This window comes from Nerophis lumbriciformis, linkage group LG18 (genome assembly GCF_033978685.3).
Source record: "Nerophis lumbriciformis linkage group LG18, RoL_Nlum_v2.1, whole genome shotgun sequence".
NCBI classification, from domain to species: Eukaryota; Metazoa; Chordata; class Actinopteri; order Syngnathiformes; family Syngnathidae; genus Nerophis; species Nerophis lumbriciformis.
The window spans coordinates 32,130,001-32,147,792 of NC_084565.2; the positions used below are offsets into that span (position 1 = coordinate 32,130,001).

The window sequence follows — 17,792 nt, forward strand, 5'->3', positions numbered from 1 at the left end:
CTGCATCCCCTCTGCGAGGATTTGACGTATCATTCGTGCGCCGCAATGAACACAAACCTCAGTTCTGTTACGTGATTATTAAAGAGCATTATTTAAAAAGGTATTGTCATGTCTGTGTGATCATGTTTTGTTTTGGTTATGTTCGGTTTGGTTTTTGGACTCTTTGTGCACTCTTGATTGTTTTGTTTCCATGACAACCCATTAGTTTTCACCTGTCCTCATGTCATGCACCTGGTTCATTTGGACTCACACACCTGTCATTAATCATGTTCAAGACTATTTAAGCCGATAGTTGCCAGGAAGTCAGCCTGGCGACATTAACTCTGTTTGACTTCTGCTACCCATGTTACCCATGCTACCATAGTTCCATGCCAAGTGAGTTTTGTCTATATTCTTGTCACAGTAAGTGTTTATTTGTTTCATGTTCATAGTTTTTTGCCTAAGTTCTAGTTTTTGTTACATTAGTCAAGTTTGTTCTCCGCCTTTGTGCGCGCCTTTAGTTTTGTACCTTTTGTTAGTGTTAAAATAAATATGTACTTACCTTCACGCCATGTCCAGTCCAACTTTACTTGCATCTCGGGCAAACAAACAACCCACAGACCACATTATGACAGGTATTTAGATTATTTAGTGGGGTATTTACATTGTTAAATATAAAAGTATGGTAACACTTTAGTATGGGGAACATATTCACCATTTTTTACTGTGCATTACTGTAAATGGAAAAACAGCACTATTTTTATTTTAACAGTAAAATTCTGATGAATGGGATGACATTTTTTTTTTTACTGTAAAATCTACGGTTGTTACTTTTACAGTACAATTCTGGCAACAGAGCTTCCATTTTTTTAAAGTAAAATTTCCAGAGGTTGTTTTTACAGTGTATTACAATAAATTAAAAATATATATATACCAATTTCATTATAACGATAAAACAGTCCTTGTTTTTACAGTGCATTACTGCAAATGGAAGAACAGCACCTCTGTTATTTTGATAGTACAATTGTGGCAACCGAGCTGTCGTTTTATTTCTTTACTGTAAAATCTTTTTATAGTGCATTTCTGTACATGGAGAAACCACGCCACTGTAATGTTCACAGTAAATTTCTAGCAAATGAGCTGCTAGTTTAAAAAAAAAAGTAAAATCTATTGTCGTTTTTACATTACCTTACTGTAAATGGAAAAATCACAACACTGTCATCTCAACAATAACATTCTGGCAAATGAGCTGTTAGTTTTTTACAGTAAAACCTACCAAAAGTTGTTTTCACAATCCATTACAGTGAGTTGAAAAACACTACCACTTTTATTTTTCAGTTAAATTCTGGCAAATGAAATGAGCTGCCAGTTTTTGTTTTTTTTACAGTAAAACCTATGGACGTTTCTACAGTGTCTTATTGTAAATGAAAAAAATCGCACCACTGTTAATCACTTAACAGTAAAATTCAGTTATCCCTGTAAAATATATGGAAGTTGTTTTCACAATGCATTACAGTAAGTTAAAAATTTTTACTTTTTATTTATTTATTTCTTTACAGTAAAATTCTAGTGACTGAGCTGCTAGTTTTTGTTTTTTTTTCCGTAAAATCTATGGTCAATTTTAAAGTGTCTGACTGTAGATAGAAAAACAGCACCACTGTTATTTTCACAGTAAAATTCTGATGAATGGTATGCCAGTTTTTTTACTGTAAAATCTACGGTTGTTACTTTTACAGTACAATTCTGGCAACAGTTTCCATTTTTGTTGTTTTTACAGTGTATTACAGTAAATGGAAAAAAAAAAAAAAAAAACTATACCAATTTCATTATAAGGATAAAATTCTGGCGACTGAGCTGACATTTTTTTTAAATCATAAAATCTTTGATCGTTGTTTTTTTTTTTTTTTACAGTGCTGTAAATAGAAAAACAGCACTATTGTTATTTTAACAGTATAATTCTGGCGAATGGGTTGTCAGTTTTTTACTGTAAAACCTACAGTCCTTGTTTTACAGTGCATTACTGCAAATGGAAAAACAGTACCTCTGTTATTTTTATAGTATAACTGTGGCGACCGAGCTGTCGTTTTATTTCTTTACTGTAAAATACTTAGTTAATTTTACACCGCATTTCTGTACATGGAAAAACCACACCACTGTTATGTTTTCAGTACATTTTTAGCAAATAGCTGCTAGTTTTTTAATGGAAAAAACAGCACTGTTTTTATTTTCACGGTAAAATTATTGCGAATGGGTTACCAGTTTTTTACCGTAAAATCTACAGTCTTTGTTTTTACAGTGCATTACTGTAAATGGAAAAACAGTACCTCTGTTATTTTTATAGTACAATTGTGGCGACCTCGTTTTATTTATTTCCTGTAAAATCTTTTACAGTGCATTTTTGTACATGGAAAAACCACACCACTGTTACAGTATGTTTACAGTAAAATTCTAGCAAATGAGCTGCTAGTTTATTAAATGTAAAATATATCGTCGTTTTTACATTGCCTTACTGTAAATGGAAAAATCACACCGCTGTCATCTCAACAGTAACATTCTGGCAAATGAGCTGTTAGTTTTTTTTACAGTAAAATCTACGGAAGTTGTTTTCAAAGCATTACAGTAAGTTGAAAAAAACACTACCACTTTCATTTTTCAGTTAAATTCTGGCAACTGAACTGCTATTTTTTTTTTTTAAATTTTTACAGTAAAATCTATGGACGTTTCTACAGTGCCTTATTGTAAATGAAAAAAATTCACCATCGTTAATCACTTAACAGTAAAAATGCAGTTTAATGGAAAATATATGGAAGTTGTTTTCACAATGTAAGTTAAAAAAATGGTACCACTTTTTTATTTTTGCAGTAAAATTCTACAGACCGAGCTGCCAGTTTGTGTTTGTTTTTTACAGTAAAATCTATGGTCGTTTTTAAAGTGTCTGACAGTGGATAGAAAAACAGCACCACTGTTAATTTTACAGTAAAATTCTCTTGAATAAAATGCCACTATTTTTTTACTAAATTATGTAAGTTAATACAGTGCATTGAATAAGATCTTAGAAGATCAGAACAGGAAGTGAACAAATACGTTAGTAATTGCTATGACTTGGAAAAGGGGTAGGATTAAATAAGCTTTGCTTCTTCCTACTCCTTTTCGAACATGGTGTAAAGCCTGTTCAGTGGCCTTGTGGTAGGTCGTGAGTTCAAACCCCGGTTGAGTCATACCAACGACTGTAAAAATGGGACATGTTACCTCCTGGAATTGGGGGTAAAATCACCAAAATGATTCCCGAGCGCGGCCACTGCTGCTGCTCACTGCTCCCCTCACCTCCCAGGGGGTGGAACAAGGGGATGGGTCAAATGCGGAGGGTAATTTTCACCACACCTAGTGTGTGTGTGACTATCAGTGGTACTTTAAAGAGAAATGAACATATGCAATTATTATATAACGTATCAGATTGATCTGTTTACATGTTTGAAATAAATTCAACCATAATCATAACGTTTATGGTAAGACAGCACCACTGTTTCTCTTACAGTACAATTGAATGAGCTATTGGTTTTTTACAGTTTTGTGGACATACGTGCAAAACCTTACAAAGTTTCTAAATATCAATTTCAGTTTTTGGCTCCAAGAAGCTGGAAGTGAAGCTAACACAAACAAACAGGAAGGATGGTTCTCGTTAAACAAGGTTTGACACGCCGGACTCCCCCGCCGTGATGTACGAGCGCGCTTCAAAAGGTGTCAGAGACGAACGCTGCTGCTGGCCGACACACTCAATATGTGACCTATGACCCGAGTCGGACCCTGGAAGGCCGGGCATGTGAGCAAGCGAGAGTTATTTTCCTATGGTCGCGCGCACACAAACACACACATACATACACACACAACGTGCTTCTTTTAGACGACAATCAGTGAACTTTGCCTCGCACCCTTACAAACCTTTGATTTAATCACACAAAGCCAAGTGGAAGTGCGTCGTCTGTTCCCTGAAAGCCGACTGTGCCGTGGAAGGGGAAAAGTAAATATCATGTTAGTGGACTTCAATAGAAGGCTAGTAAAAAGCTCCACGTGCAGTAAAATCCATTCTTGGTCTTTGGAGGAACAATAAAAAAGGGAATACTTCAATAAATGGACCTTTTAGTGCTCGTTTGTTTGTCTAGTGACGTGACGTCCGCTGCAACGACAGTTACTACACTGCAAAAAAGTCAGTGATCAAAAACAAGAAAAAAAAATACAAAAATGAGGGGTATTTTATTTGAACTAAACAAAATTATCTGCCAGTAGAACAAGAACATTTGGCTTGTCAAGACTTTCCAAAACAAGTAAAATTAGCTAACCTCAATGAACCCAAAAAAAACTTAAAATAAGTATATTCTCACTAATAAGTGCACTTTTCTTGGTAGGGAAAAAAAAAAAAAAAAAAAAAAAAAGAGACCTTTTTGCTCAATATGTTGAAAAATATTCTTAAATGAAGTAAATGCTAGTGCCATTATCTTGACATAATGATATGCGCTCGGCATTACATTTCTTGAAACCAGCAAACTTATACTAAAAACTAATTTATTGTACTTAATGGAAATTCAACAAGGCAACCGCTTGTTACTCTCAGGGTCTCCTAGCCGCTCAAGCAAATCATATGGTCTAAAAATGCATTTTTCCATCGACAACATGACATAATCGCGCCAAGTGCGTTCTCTTTCAGTCAATTAGTGCGCATATATACAGCCCTGCCCCCAGCCCAAAAAAAATGTATCGTAATTTTGAGGAATTTATCTCAATGTGCATGAACTATTTCTGTTAAATTGTTTAAAATGTCACATGTTAAATGTTTAAATATTAACTGTCAGTTTACTGTACTGTGCCAACTGTACTACTATATAAGTACGTATTTTCTCTTGTTTCATTGAAAAAAAACCAGCAAAGTCAATTTGGGTGTCATCCGTTTTAATTATGAGACACAATTGTGTGAAAGTCATGATTTTTTTTTTCATGCTTGAAATAAGAAATTATTACTTTAAAAAAGTAGTTTTATACTTGTGAGTGTTGATGACACAGCTTTGCAACAGTTGATATTCTAGTTTCAAGAATGTTTTACTTAATATAGGTCATCAAATCTCAGCAACAAGCTGTAATATCTTACTGAGATCATTTAGGACCAAAACACTTAAAACAAGTAAAACACTCCAACATAAAATCTGCTTAGTGAGAATAATTATCTTATTAGACAGAAAATAAGCAAATATCACCCTTATTTGAGATATTTAATCTTACTTAGATTTCAGTTTTTGCAGTGTAGTGTTGTCCCGATACCAATATTTTAGTACCGGTACCTGTACTAAAATGTATTTGTGTACTTTTCTAAATAAAGGGGACCACAAAAAAATTGCATTATTGGCTTTATTTTAACAAGAAATCTTAGGGTACATTAAACATATGGTTATTTTATTGCAATCAAAGAACAAGTTTGTCCTTAAATAAAATAGTGAACATACAAGACAACTTGTCTTTTAGTAGTAAGTAAACAAACAAAGGCTCATAATTTAGTCTGCTGACATATGCAGTAACATATTGTGTCATTTATCAATCTATTATTTTGTCAAAATGATGAGGGACAAGCTCGCAAAAGCAGCAATGTCACGACGTGACGACGCGCCGTCATGCCCGGGGACCGCTACTTTTCAAACAGAGTACCGTTTTTGATTCATTCCAGTACCGGTATACAGTACAAGCCTATTAGGTACACCAGCAAAATCCATTCCGCATTTATTGTCACGTCGGGGTCGCATGTTATTGCGCGGATTGTTTTCCTAGGATGCCGACTGAACTCCGGAGGCAATGTTAAGTTAAGTTAAAGTTAAAGTGCCAATGATTGTCACACACACACACTCTAGGTGTGGCGAAATTATTCTCTGCATTTGACCCAAACCCCGGCCGAGTCATACCAAAGACTATAAAAATGGGACTCATTGCCTCCCTGCTTGGCACTCAGCATCAAGGGTTGGAATTGGGGGTTAAATCACCAAAAATGATTCCCGGGCGTGGCCACCGCTGCTGCTCACTGCTCCCCTCACCTCCCAGGGAGTGATCATGCAGGTAAGACAATGATTAATTTAACATAAATGAGTCAAAATCCAAAAACACAGAGTAAACAACCACAAGAAAAGTGTGCCGATTGCGCGGTAAGCTAAGGGAATAGCTATCAGGAAGACTTAGCATTGAATCCGGAATCAAATAGTATACCCACGTAACTTGTTGCATAGCGCAAACAAGACAGCCAGACTTAGTGTGGCGAAAAGCAGGAATAAATAGCTCTCTGATTAGTGCCCGGGAGCAGGTGAGCGTCCTGAACACTAATCAGAGGCAGGTGAAAATAATCAGCCCCCATGGCAACTAAAACACAAACTCAAGGGTGCTGAAAACAGAACTAAGGGAGTCAAACTAAAATAAAACATGATCCGGGCAACGGATGATGACATTTATAATCAATGAAACTTGATTTTGTAGCACTGATTTACTAAAGGTTTGCGTGTATAAAAAGGCATGCAAACTTGATAGTGCACACAAAGTTGATCCACTCCATGATTGCGCCTTTCAAAGAGAGCGCAACCTATTGAGCGTGTCTGTCTTCATGTACAGTGCAGGCCAAAAGTTTGGACACCTTCTCATTCAATGTGTTTTCTTCATTTTCATGACTATTTACATTGTAGATTGTCACTGAAGGCATCACAACTATGAATGAACACATGTGGAGTTATGTACTTAACAAAAAAAAGGTGAAATAACTGAAAACATGTTTTATATTTGAGTTTCTTCAAAATAGCCACCCTTTGCTCAGATTACTGCTTTGCACACGCTTGGCATTCTCACCTGAAATGGTTTTCACTTCACAGGTGTGCTTGAAACTCATCGAGAGAATGCCAAGAGTTACATAACATCACCACATCCGAGAGGAATGCATGTACAGTATACGTATGTACAGTATGTATGTACGCAGACGACATTTTCCTGAGTGTCACACCTCACTTTGAAGATGAAGCCCTCACATGTTCGGGGAAGCGGGCCGGCCGCCTGCCGCAATGCGACTCTGCAAGGATATTAAAAAAGTAGTTTTGGGCTTTGGTCTTTATTATGGAGCGCCGTCCTTCAAATGCAACATTAGCAGTCATGGCTTGTTGCTAAGCAATATCCAGCCGCACAAAAGGAGCAAGCAGAGCGATGTCGGACTTTGAATAATAAGATTAGATTCCCCAACCTGCGGTAGGAATCTCATTTCAAAGTTCTCACATACTATATGGAATATCTATAATAGGGATGTCCGGTAATGGCTTTTTGCCGATATCCGATATTGTCCAACTCTTTAATTACCGATACCGATATCAACCGATACAGATTTTAAGTCGTGGAATTAACACATTATTATGCCTAATTTGGACAACCAGGTATGGTGAAGATAAGGTACTTTTAAAAAAAATTAATAAAATAAAATATGATAAATAAATTAAAAACATTTTCTTGAATAAAAAATAAAGTAAAAAAATATAAAAACAGTTACATAAAAACTAATAATTAATGAAAATGAGTAAAATTAACTGTTAAAGGTTAGTACTATTAGTGGACCAGCAGCACGCACAATCATGTGTTCTTACGGACTGTATCCCTGCAGACTGTATTGATATATATTGATATATAATGTAGGAACCAGAATATTAATAACAGAAAGAAACAACCCTTTTGTGTGAATGAGTGTGAATGGGGGAGGGAGGTTTTTTTGGGTTGGTGCACTAATTGTAAGTGTAGCTTGTGTTTTTTATGTTGATTTAATAAAAAAAACAAATAAATAAATAAATAAATAAAAACCGATACCGATACCTATAATTTCCGATATTACATTTTAACGCATTTATCGGCCGATATTATCGGACATCTCCAATCTAAAATACTATTAATGTCGATATGTTAATGGTAACTAGAGTGTGCATGGCAAAAAGTATGCAAATACACGCTAAAACGCTTTACGATAAGACACACTGCAAAAACGGAAATCTAAGTAAGATTAAATATCTCAAATAAGGGTGATATTTGCTTATTTTCTGTCTGATAAGATAATTCTTCTCACTAAGCAGATTTTATGTTAGTGTTTTACTTGTTTTAAGGGTTTTGGTCCTAAATGATCTCAGTAAGATATTACGGCTTGTTGCTGAGATTTTATGACCTATATTGAGTAAAACTTGCTTGAAACTAGAATATCAACTGTTGCAAAGCTGTGTCAACACTCACAAGTATAAAACTGCTTTTTTAAAGTAATAATTTCTTACTTCAAGCATGAAAAAAAATATGTCAAGATAATGGCACGAGCATTTACTTATTTAAGAATATTTTTCAACATATTGAGCAAAAAGGTCTAAATTTTTTTTCTACCAAGAAAAGTGCACTTGTTATTAGTGAGAATATACTTATTTTAAGGTACTTTTGGGTTCATTGAGGTTAGCTAATTTTACTTGTTTTGGAAAAGTCTTGACAAGCCGAAGTTTCTTGTTCTATTGGCAGAAATTTTTTGCTTAGTTCAAGTAAAATACCCCTCATTTTTCATGGGGCGGTATAGCTCGTTTGGTAGAGCGGCCGTGCCAGCAACTTGAGGGTTCCAGGTACGATCCCCGCTTCAACCATCCTAGTCCCTGCCGTTGTGTCCTTGGGAAAGACACTTTACCCACCTGCTCCCAGTGCCACTCACACTGGTTTAAATGTAACTTAGATATTGGGTTTCACTATGTAAAGAGCTTTGAGTCACTAGAGAAAAGCGCTATATAAATACAATTCACTTCACTTTTGTATTTTTTTTAAAAAAAAAATTTATAAACTGACTTGTTGCAGTGTAGTGGAACAGTGTTATTCAACCGGTAAATCAGCAAAGAAAGCTAATGGTGAACAATTCAAGGGAGGAACTTATATTTTATAGGTATTATGAAAATTATGCTAAAAATAAAAATCATTTTTTAGGAGGGAATTTTGGTGCAGCTCTGGAAAGAAATGCAGATTTAGTATCCAGTACACTTTGACTTGATTATTGATAACTCGAGTAAATTGTTATTACAGCAACTAAACCCCTTTTTTTGGGTGGTTTTAACTAGGGCCGGGCGATATAATAATAATAATAATAATAATACCTGGGATTTATATAGCGCTTTTCTAAATACCCAAAGTCGCTTTACATGTGTGTGTGGGGGGGACGGACGATAAAAACAACTTTATTAGAAAAAATAAATAAATAAAAATAAAAATAAATAAATAAATAAGAGACACCTAGGGCAGGGTCAGTTTGGAAAGGCTAATGTGAAGAGGTGAGTTTTTAGGGTGGCTTTGAAGGTAGGGAGGGAGGGGGCATCTCTGATGTGCCTGGGGAGAGCGTTCCAGAGAGAGGGGGCAGCCACGGAGAAGGCCCTGTCGCACCAGGTTCGGCGCCTGGTCTTGGGGACCTCAAGGAGGCCGGCATCACTAGACCTGAGGGAACGGGATGGGACGTGTGGCTGGAGGAGGTCAGAGAGGTAGGGTGGTGCCAGGTTATGGAGTGCCTTATAGGTGGTGAGGAGTATTTTAAAGGTGATTCTGTATTTGACAGGCAGCCAGTGGAGGTCATGAAGGACAGGTGTGATGTGCTCTCTGGAGCGGGTTCCGGTGAGCAGGCGGGCAGCAGAGTTCTGGACGTATTGCAGTTTGTTGAGGGTTTTGGAGGTGATGCCGTAGAGGATGCTGTTGCAGTAGTCTAGCCGGGATGAGATGAAGGCGTGGATGAGGGCTTCGGCAGCAGAGGATACTCGATATATCGCGGGTTTGTCTCTGTGCGATATAGAAAATGCCTATATCGTGATATTCGAGTATACGTTCTCACGCAGTTGCTTTTAGCTGCTGGCATTACAGTACAGGCTCTTCTCACTCTCTCGTCTCTCCTTCTCAGAGACTTAAACAAGCGCACCTTCTTACATACATCACATACGTATACGCCCTCGCGGAGCAGAGAGGTAGCAGCATGGGTAACGTTAGCTGTGGTGCGAGTGGTAATACGAGAGAAAGATGGTGCGAATCTGGTAACAAATGAAGGAAGAATTAAATCCCAAGAAAAACAGCAGGTGGTCCATCGTCAAGCGGGAATATGTCGAACAGACAACCGTAATTTGTCAAAAGCGTTGCTACAAAAAGTAGGATTACTGCTAATATGTAGCATCATTTGAAAAGTCACCCGCTAGAGAATGAAGAGTGCTTACTCCGCATGTCAACATCTCCGTTCGGTGCCACACCAACAAAATGCCAAAGCAACCATTTCCACATCAACACCGTATGAAAAAAATTGTCAACATCAGAAGGAGTTAACGTCCGCAGGAACCTATCACATAGCGAAGGACATACACTATTTAATTTCCTATTATGCAGCTCATTTTTATTTGACAGTTATTGAAATATCTTGTGTGACATCATGCACAAAAGTGCACTTTAATTTAGTGTTTTGATATGTCATCTTAGTGACATCATGCACAAAAGTGCACTCACAGCTTGTTTTAAAATGTCTAACAATCTTGCACTTTCTGTTTTGGAAATGACATGAATGTTTGGGCCACTGCTTAATAACTGTTTAATAAATACACTTTTGGTAAATTGACTTAATTGTGATTTCCCTCTCTGCATGAAAGTTTAAAAGTAGCATATATTAATGCAGTATGAAGAAGAATGTTTTATTGTAGACACATAGAATCATCATACTGCTGTGATTATATGCATCAAGTGTTCATTCAAGGCTAAGGCAAAATATGGAGATATATATCGTGTATCGTGACATGGCCTAAAAATATCGAGATATTTAAAAAAGGCCATATCGCCCAGCCCTAGTTTTAACATGTGTGGAAGTGTGGGGGAACACATATAAGAGTAACATAAAGGCATTGTATCAACTACAGAAAAGAGCTATAAGGATTATTCATAAAGTAGATTACTTAGAACACACTAACATATTATTTATTAATTCTGGTTTATTGAAACTACAGGAGCTAGTAAAGTTACAGACATTATGTGTTATGTTTAAGGCTAAAAGTAAAACATTACCAGCAGATTTACAAAAAATGTTTGTCATCACTTCTGAGAATGAAGAGCATAGAAGAAAAGGTCATTTCAAACATCAGTATTCAAGGACTACTTTAAAACAAATGTGTTTATCAGTGGTCGGGGTTAAACTATGGAATCCTCTTTACAATGAGATAAAATATATTCCAATTGAAAAAAATATATAAAGACAGAACAATAAGATCATATGGACAGCCATAAGTGTTTACATTTTGCTTAATATTTATTAATTTACTTGTTTTTTGTCTGGTTTTGTATTTGTTTTGTATCATCCCGTGAGGTGTATATTACTTTTTTTGTTCGGTTTATACTTCATGAAGTTTTGCACTTGTTGTGTTTTTTTGTTTGTTTTCATTATATTTGGATATATTTATTTGGTTTGTATCCATTGAATAAGACTATGTATTATGTTGAAGGGGGCAGGAAAATATAAGATTTTCTTCATCCTGCTCCTTCTCAGGCATTGGTGTGTAAATGTGTGTTTAGTTTCTGAGGTTTAATTCTCTATCTATCAAAGATGCACATCAATGAAGGAGATAAATAAAAAAAAATGAAATGAACATACAAAGATACTAAAAATTTTTCGTGAATCCTGGTGAAGTACATGTTCCCCCACTACGGAATGGACCGAGGGTCAAAGAGGAGTGAGGACACATGCGCGCTAAAAAAATTTGCGCCGTTAAACTATATAGTCAGCGCGTTGCCCTAAACCAGGGGTCGGCAACCTTTACCACTCAAAGAGCCATTTTGACCTGTTTCCACAAATTAAAGAAAACAATGGGAGCCACAAAACTCTTTTGAAATTTAAAATGAAATAACACTACATACAAAGTTTTTTTTTGCTTTGTGCTATGTATAAACCAGGGGTCTCAGACACGCGGCCCGCGAGTTTTATATGAAGGGCACTTGACAGCGTCACACTTGCCAACCCTCCCGATTTTTCCGGTAGACTCCCGAATTTCAGGGAAACTATTCTCTCGAATGTATGCTGATTTTCACCCAAACGACAATAATAAGGGCGTGCCGTGATGTCACTACCTTTAGCGCCGTCTACGGCTTGAACAAACAGCTTGCCAGCCCAGTTACATGTTATATGAGGCTTCTGCAGACATACATAAGTGAATGCAACGCATACTTGGTTAACAGCCATACAGATCACACTGAGGGTGGCGATATAAACAACTTTAACACTCTTACTAATATGCGCCACACTGTGAACCCACACCAAACAAGAATGACAAACAGATTTCGGGAGAACATCCGCACCGCACCGCAACAGAACAAATACCCAGAATCCCATGCATCCCTAACTCTTCCGGGCTACTTTATACACCCCCGCTACCACCAAAGCCCGCCACCCCAACCCTGCCCCCCCACACATCAACAACACCTTCCACCCCCCGTGCGTAGATTGAGGTGGGCGGGGTTTGGTGGTAGCAGGGTGTATAATGTAGCCCGGAAGAGTTAGGGATGCATGGGATTCTGGGTATTTGTTCTGTTGTGTTTATGTTGTGTTACGGTGTGGATGTTCTCCCGAAATGTGTTTGTCATTCTTGTTTGGTGTGGGTTCACAGTGTGGCACATATTAGTAAGAGTGTTATAGTTGTGTATACGGCCACCGTCAGTGTGATCTGTATGGCTGTTGAACAAGTATGCCTTGCTGTCACTTAGTGTGTGAGCAGACGCCGCATACAAAATGTGACTGGGCCGGCAAGCTGTTTCTTAGGTGAAAAAGCGGACGCGACGACAGGTTGTAGAGGACGCTAATTGCAGTGCCATAACGGCACGCCCTCAATTTTGTTGTCCGGGTGAAAATCGGAGAATGTTTACCCTGGGAGAGGCAGTGAAATCCGGAAGTCTCCCGGAAAAATCGGGAGGGTTGGCAAGAATGCAGCTGAGCCGCATCAGAGTGGTCAAAGAGCCGCATGCGGCTCCGGAGCCACGGGTTGCCGACCCCTGCCCTAAACTAAACACATGCTGTCCAAAAATAATGAACAAAATCCATCTTTGTTGCTGTTTTTGTGGATAAATAGGAAATAAATGCTAGGCTGCTAGTTAGAAGTTTTGACACACTTCCCAATGCGGTTATTTACAAAAGTGTGTTGAGTCTTTGTGTTCATTGGGCAGCGATGTTTTGCTTTTCACACACAAAAAACAGACTTTCTGCCGTTCTTTTCGTCTCCTATCATTAGCCAGATGTAAACATTAGCTTCGCTGTGGAGTGACCACATCAACGTAAACATGCGCACGTGAGGTCATCCTCCAGGCTCCGAGGCGGCGCTGACCCGCCGACCCCGGAGCCTCACAGGCGGACCATCCATCACGGCCCATCGTGGCCAAGGTGAGTGCTCGTGATCGGGCCGCACGCGGAGACGGTGACGGCCGGGGGTCAGATGTCAAGCCTGTTCCCACAGTAGCAAGAGGGTTACGGGGGTTGTCTCTGCTCGCTTGTCACGTGGTCAGCACTGCCGTTGACGTTCTAATTGAGTGGAATGATGAGCGTGACGGATTAAAACGTGAGAATCTGTCAGCGAGTCGTTTTAATTTTAGGAAGGCTGCCAGGACCGCGTTCTGCTGATAGAATGTAGTATGAATGGAAGAATAGTTTAAATGTTGGAATGTGGGTTTTGTTTGTTTGTTTGTTTTTTGTCCTGTCCAGCTACTCAGGAAAATCATATAGTTGATGTAAATGCCCATATCGGCTGTTCAAATTTACTTTACAAAAGAGAAGTGTGGGATATTTCTCTTGCTGCTTTATTTGTATTTGACTTTATTAAATAGATTTATATTATTATTTGGTGCAGCCGGGCCGGAGCAGGAGGGGATAGAAAGAGGCAAAAAAAGGAAGACAGAGGGGGAAATTGTGGAGACAAGAGGGGGATAAGATAGAGAGACAACAACAACAGCAAATAGGATGTGTACAAATATGATGGTAAAAGTGACAGCAAAGAAGCAGTTAGTGAAATAAATAATACACTGCAAAAAGTGAAATCTAAGTAAGATGAAATATCTCAAATAAGGGTGATATTTGCTTATTTTCTGTCTGATAAGATAATTCTTCTCACTAAGCAGATTCTATGTTAGAGTGTTTTACTTGTTTTAATTGTTTTGGTCCTAAATGATCTCAGTAAGATATTACAGCTTGTAGATGAGATTTTATGACCTATATTGAGTAAAACATGCTTGAAACTAGAATATCAACGGATGCAAAGCTGTGTCATCAACACTCAAGTATAACATTTCTTATTTCAAGCATGAAATAAAAAATCATGACTATGACACAATTGTGTCTCATAATTAAAACAGATGACAGCCAAATGGACTTTGCTGTTTTATTTCCAATGAAACAAGAGAAAATATGTACTCATATAGTAGTACAGTTGGCACAGTACAGTAAACTGACAGTTAATATTTAACATGTGACATTTCTAACAATCTTGAACAGAAATAGTTCATGCACATTCAGATAAATTCTTCAAAATTACAATTAAAATAATGTTGGCCGGGGGCTGGGCTGTATATATGCGCACTAATTGACTGAAAGAGCACGCACTTGGCGCGATGATGTCATGTTATCGATGGAAAAATGAATTTTTAGACAATATGATTTGCCTGAGCAGCTAGGAGACCCCGAGAGTAACAAGCTTTGTTGCCTTTCCATTAAGAACAATACATTAGTTTTTAGTATAAGTACATGTAATGCCGAGCACATATCATTATGTCAAGATAATGGCACTAGCATTTACTTAATTTAAGAATATTTTTCAACATATTGAGCAAAAAGGTCTTTTTTTTTTATACCAAGAAAAGTGCACTTGTTATTAGTGAGAATATACTTATTTTAAGGTATTTTTGGGTTCACTGAGGTTAGCTAATTTGACTTGTTTTGGAAAGTCTTGACAAGCCACATTTTCTTGTTCTATTGGCAGATAATTTTGCTTAGTTCAAATAAAATACCCCTCATTTTTGTATTTTTTTTTTCTTGTTTTTGAACACTGACTTTTTGCAGTGTACATAAATGACAATGAACATTACACTACAAATGGAGCAATACAAATACCAATAGAAGTAGCACTATTGATAATGAATAATAACAATAATTACCTCTATTATCAACAATACAATTGTCCAAATGCAACAATACATATATGTAATGATAACTTGAAATACAAAAAAAAAAAGCAGATAAATGTAAGGGAAGAAAGAGAAGCCAACTATATTAACCTTGTAGATTGTTACAGTAACACTAGGTTGAGCTTTGTCAGTGTGCCATGTGTTACCCAGTTTACCGCAGGGCAACAACGTTAATATATGTTTGATGAAATGTGATTATATGCAAGAGTGTATTTATGTATATGTACAGTATGTGTATATGTATGTTTGTACAGTGAATGTATATGTATAAAATGTATATATGTATGTTTGTACAGTGAATGTATATGTACAGTTGGAATGGTTTGAAATGTTGAGGAGTTTGAATTTCCAGGAGAAACGGATTTTGGTTTGAAACTTGGAAAACTTATTTTGTCCTAATTAAGAGGGATGTTATGAACGGTTGAAGTGGGTTGAAAAATGTGGGAAGAGTAGTCGCCAGAAATAAGGGTGGAAATAGGGCTTTGGAAAACTTGAACTTGGAAAAAGGGTAGTTTCAATTTCCAGGATGGTGGAATGTGTTGAAGGTGGAATGGTTTGAATCGGTTGAAAAATGTGGAATTAGCGGAAGTTTGAAAAATGGCCAATTCATTTTGAATGGGGAAAATGTCCCTGAAAACTGGGAATTCTTGGAAATCCGGTAATTGTTTTAAATTGTTGAAGGAGAGCACACAATTTTGAACAGGCTGATTATTTCGGAGTTGGAACGGTTTCAATCGGATGAAAAATTTGGGAATCGTGGAACTGTGAAAAATGTCCCATTGGTTTAAAAGGGAATTTCACAAAAATTTGGGGATTTCGGTAAAAGCGGGAATTTTTTAAAAATTGGTAAAAAAAAAAATTTAATAATCGGAATGAGTTGAAATGGTTGGCGTTGAAATTTTTCAAATCGGTCAAGAAATGTTGAAGTAGTAACACGTTGAATTGAGAAATGGTATTACAGAATTCCTGGAATTTGGGGAAAACCGTGAATTTTTACAGTTCAAAAAACAACTTTGTTTTTTTGTCCTAATTAAGAGGAATGTTATGAACGGTTTTAAGTGGGTTGAAAAATGTGGGAGGAGTCGCCGCCAGAAAAAAAGAGTGGAACTAGGGCTTTGGAAAAACAGGAATCCTGGAAAATCCTGGAATTTCTTTGAACTTGGAAAAAGGGTAGTTTCAATTTCCAGTATGGTGGAATGTGTTGAAGGTGGAATGGTTTGAATCGGTTGAAAAATGTGGAAATAGCGGAAGTTTAAAAAATGGCCAATTCATTTGAATGTCCCAGAAAATGTGGAATTCTGGGAAATCTGGGAATTTATCAAGGGAAAGCCCGCGATTCCCGAATAGGCTAAACAGTTTGAAGTTGGAACGGTTTGAATCGGGTGAAAAATGTGGAAGGTAGAGCGCCCCAAAATCTGGAGAAGAAGAAGAAGAAGAAGTTGAAGAAGTTTAATAAATAGATGAATTTTGGTAATTGTGTGAATGCTTTGGAGCATTGACACTATTATGATTACAACTGTGAATAAACTTTGTTTTTCTTAAAGTATCAAGGAGTAGAGTATGACTTTTCATCATAAGACTGGACGGTTGTGACTAGAGATGTCCGATAATGACTTTTTTGACGATATCCGATATTGTCCAACTCTTAATTACCGATTCCGATATCAACCGATGCCGATATATACAGTCGTGGAATTAACACATTATTATGCCTAATTTTGTTGTGATGCCCCAGCTGATGGCATCGTGTGGCTTTCATTTCAAAATGCTACATCAGCCACAGATGCTAATGCTAATGTTTTGGACACGACGCTAGTTAGAGATTTGCTTTTATAGGCCACACAGAATGTTAATTATACCATTGGACCATTTATAGAATACATTACTTTAAAAATAGTAGTCTGAATTTGCAATCGAGGGTGAGAATGGACGACTACTACTTCCTGTCTGCAGAGGTAAAAGTTCTTGTCCTTGTTCTTATGTCCCCGCTTTTCATCCTGAACTTTTTGCGGTTACAAGGTGCAGCTAGATGGGTGAGTATCCATCACCCACCCATAGACCCTCCCCCTCATCAGAAGAGAGAAGTCCAGCAGGGTTATTACTTTGAGGGCAGCCATTAAAAGCTTTTACCCTCCAGCGATCGAAGACACACACTGGAGGGGCTGTTTATCTCGCCTTCTTATCACGGCAGCAGCATCCAGACAGAGATGAGGAGGAAGGAGGGTGCGGGGGGGGGGGGGGGGGGGTTGAGACATAGGGCGGCGGGAAAAGAACACCTTGTTCTAGAAGGATCTCTCCTTTTACTAGAGGACACAGATTGTTTAGAATCCCACTTTGACCCCTTTGTAGGTTTTCCTTGTTTCTAATGCCAACCTTACAATCGACGTGTTTAAATGAGAGGTCATGGGACCCCCAGAGGTTGACTGAAGGACGTAAAAAACACACAAAGCCTGTCACATATTAAGTAATGGAGCAGGTCACGCGTCTCTGTCCTGGCTGCTCAGTACAATATGGCTAATGGCATCCACCTTTGTATTTCATATAGTGCCCAAGAACATATTTTATGTTAG

At 37.6% G+C, this 17,792-nt stretch overlaps 1 long non-coding RNA gene across 1 annotated transcript in view; it reads right to left on the bottom strand.

The window, feature by feature from the left end:
- LOC133617829 (uncharacterized) overlaps positions 1-17,792 on the bottom strand; it is a 71,348-nt gene that overhangs the window by 472 nt on the left and 53,084 nt on the right. The window lies entirely within an intron of this gene.